The sequence below is a fragment of the Panulirus ornatus genome, chromosome 66 (assembly GCF_036320965.1).
Source record: "Panulirus ornatus isolate Po-2019 chromosome 66, ASM3632096v1, whole genome shotgun sequence".
In the NCBI taxonomy this organism is placed as follows: domain Eukaryota; kingdom Metazoa; phylum Arthropoda; class Malacostraca; order Decapoda; family Palinuridae; genus Panulirus; species Panulirus ornatus.
Genome location: NC_092289.1, coordinates 3,564,933 through 3,568,946, shown reverse-complemented (window position 1 = coordinate 3,568,946; position 4,014 = coordinate 3,564,933).

Here is a 4,014-nt window from a genome sequence, read left to right as displayed (position 1 = left end):
TTCGGAGTGGCGCACGTCATCTGTGGGGGCACGTCAACTGCGAAGCCCCACACACACACACACACACACACACACACACACACACACACATGTAAACATGATCACGTCAGCTGGCTACGTCAAATGACACTAAGGAAAGACAAACATTTGGCGCCTCATTACTCTGTAATTAGCTTAATGTTATCACAACATTGTTGCTAAACAGCAAAGGGGGGTCAACGTAGCTACGATCAAAGCATTAGAACGCATTCCACATCATCATGAGAGTTCCACACACACACACACACATTACGGACTGGTCCCGGGGTCTGCGTTCAGCTCCGGCCATAGGACTGCTTTCGAGATTCTGAGGAAAAAGGATTAACGTCTTCCTTCCTCTCTTCCACCACGAAGCACTCAGGCATGACACCACCACTGCCAACCATTTTCATCCTACTTCAAAACACACACACACACACACACACACACACACACACACACACACACACACACACACACGCACACACAAGTCGCAGTTTAAACACGAGGAAATTTCAAGGTCAGCATTAAGATGTTATTTATTCTTTAAATGACGAAGCCTCAAGAACGTCCAGCTCCTTCCTAATCATACAAGTGGTCGCACATACGTATCTCAAAGGATAGTGACTTTCTATATATATATATATATATATATATATATATATATATATATATATATATATATATATATATGCGGGTAAAACCAAAAAGAAACGGAAAATTCGAAGCGTCCAGCGCTTTCGTGTATTTCCCTTCGGTTTTACCCGCATCTTATATACACTCGCTACTTGTGACCTTTTGGCATATGTACAAAGACACGATCTTGGCCACCAAAATAATCATGGAGACAACGTAATCACACACATACACACAATTCACAGTGAGGTCCTCATTTGCATACGTACAACGAAGGAAAAAAACAAAAACAAGACGAAGTCACGCTCAAACGTATGAAGAGATGTTTCACGACTCCCCACAATAGACCTGGGGGTTACCCCTCGGAGGTCTATGAGTACATCTGGGGTGCAGCTGAGGGCATGTCACACACACACATCATCATCAGCAGCAGCAACATCACACCGGCACCTCATGATGTTGTAGTACACTGTACAATGGATTTTGAGCATATCACACAGAACACACCAACGGGGCAGAGATCATATAATGCTACAGTCTAAGGATGTGAGAAGAGCGGGGATGACACAAGATCTAAGGGGATATGTGTTAACTACAAAAATAAAAGTATTAATATCTTCTTACTCTTTCCTACTCGTTCGCCGTTTCCCGCGTCAGCGACGTAGCGCTAGGAATAGACGTTAGGGAAAAAAATAAAAAAAAGGCCGCATTCGCCCAGTTTTCTATGATGGCATAAATTTGGGGCAATGGAGTTCGGTCGCCAGTGAGAACAACAACATTGGCACCTGTGGTCAAGGGTTCCAAGAAGATGAAGAGATGAGGACTAAGTGGTAGCTTTTAGGGAAAGACGGAGGAATGGTTCAATAAATAGCAAACAAATGAGAGTAGTTGCGAGACGTGATGATGAAGGGAGAAGGGCGGGACTCCAGCCAGAGACAACAGAGAATGGCTGCACCACGTTAAGCAAGAGGAGGGATAACGGGAAAATGTGAAATGAGTAAATAAGACATTTATTATTCACCAAGAGGAAATGTTTCGGTACAAGAGACGTTCAACTGGCCAAGGCAGCCATGGGAAAGACTTGAAGAACGTGAAGTAATACGTGGGAATATGATACGTGAGGATATAAATAACTGTATAACGTGATGCAGTGATACGTGAGGATATAAATAAGTGTATAACGTGATGCAGTGATACGTGAGGATATGAATAACTGTATAACGTGATGCAGTGATACGTGAGGATATAAATAACTGTATAACGTGACGCAGTGATACGTGAGGATATAAATAACTGTATAACGTGACGCAGTGATACGTGAGGATATAAATAACTGTATAACGTGATGCAGTGATACGAAAGGAGCTGGAAAGCAAGTTTCATAAGTGCTTTCACAGCACCCCAGCACCCACACAAGCACAACATGAAATCGGGCAGATGTATCATAGTTTTGTCGAAACAGCTTTGCTGTAGTACGTGGACAATCAGGGAAGGTATTCGCGCCATTAATCAGACCCAAATTAATCTATGCGCCGCCAGTTTGGTACCCCCGCTCAATGTCTAGACTCACACAGCCCTTAAGTACGATGACTTGGCCTCTCACGTCGCCCCAAACGCCAGGCCATCATAACCTAGGGTCGTACCGTTGTGCTCAAGTGTCGTACCGTCGTGCTCAAAAGTCGTGCTCTTGGGCCCAGGGGTCGTTGTACTATTGAGCTCAAGGGTAGTACCGTCGTGCTCAAGGGATCAAGGCTACGGAGATGCACAACAAAAACTCCAACGTCGAGCAAAAGACATCTTCATCAGAATTACTGAAACTACCTGTGGAAAGATCAACAGACGGACAGACACACACACACACGCGTCGCTCGCGCTGGAAGACAGAACTATGGAGGGAAAACAGTCACAAAGTCTTTTGTTCCTCGACGGCGCCGAGGAAGTCAACTTGAGCTGAGACAGTTTTCTGATATCAGACCAACCGACTGAACAGAGGAGGACGCCGAAGCGGGGGAAAAAATAATGGAAAAGGTCGATGTGAAGAAATACTCTTCGCAGAGCAAAGTGGACGAGTGGAAGGCATGGCGAAATTGTCCAATGCCATGAAAATGGCTCAAGATAATCGAAAACAAAGGGAGAGAATCGGGTTTATCGAACCACATCCCCGACGGAGAGACGTCTCTACGGTAGCCACTCACACAGCTGCAACATCTCACGACGTCAGGAAGTCAGAAATGCTACAACAACACTTACAAGTCGAAAGGACAGATATAATGCGCTACAGAGGAATACGCCTCAGGTACAGCAGTCACAGTGTACGGAAACATCAGCAGGAGTTCAGGGACGAAGTAACAGAAAACGGGTACAGCAACTGCATCAGCGAAGCTGTGGCAACAGCACACCACATGTGCAGCAGCAGCAGCAGCAGAACACAAGTGCTGCAGCCATATCAAAACACACCAGCACAGCCTCAGTGGCATACGTGAAGCATGGCAGTCACGACCATTCAAGCGGTTGAATTGTCGTACTCAAGGCAGCGGAAAATAGTCGTAATACAAGGTTCAGTCGTCGTACCCAAAAGGTTAAAGTCGTCGTACTCAATGGGATCAAGTCGAAGAACTCAAGGAATAAAGTGTCGTCGTACTTAAGGGGTTAAGCCTCCACCACAGGTTGAGAGAGAACAGCAGGTCACAACACAAGCATAAAGAGGCACACACAAAAATATCCCGAGACAGGGGCTTCACACCTGTGCATGGAGGCAGCAAAAAGCACTTTACAGCAGCGGCAACACAGGGAAGTCCAGCCAGAGGACGCAAGCTGCCCACACGTCGCAGCAAACCGCCGTTACCCTATCCAGGGACGCCCACTTTTTAACCCCTCGGGTTTCACACTTTCTGTGTCCCGTTTGGGTAAATGTATCAGTAAATTTGCCAGTATGTAGCAGTTTCTATAATTCCCATGAAATAATTATGTCTTACATGTGTGACTAAGATCTTACATGGATGTTAAGTGTATTGTACTTTTGTATGTCCTATAAGGATACATTTGCTCACGCGCATTTACCTATGTTGTACAGAGGGGGTTGTACACGCGCGTGGGCGACAACGCACGTGAGTGTGTGGTCAGAACATCTGAAAGTACGTGAAGATGCCCGGAGCAAAAGTAACAATAATATTATTCCCTTAAATACAGTGAGAAGTCCCGTCAACAGTTGCATGGACACGTAAAACAGAAAAAAAAAAAAAATTAAAATCACATCGTTAGGTTGGTTTCGCTGTTTGAATAATCTTATCCATTAAAATAGATAATAAAGGCATTCTTCCTATCATTTCACCACCTGATATTTCCGCAATGTAAACTCGA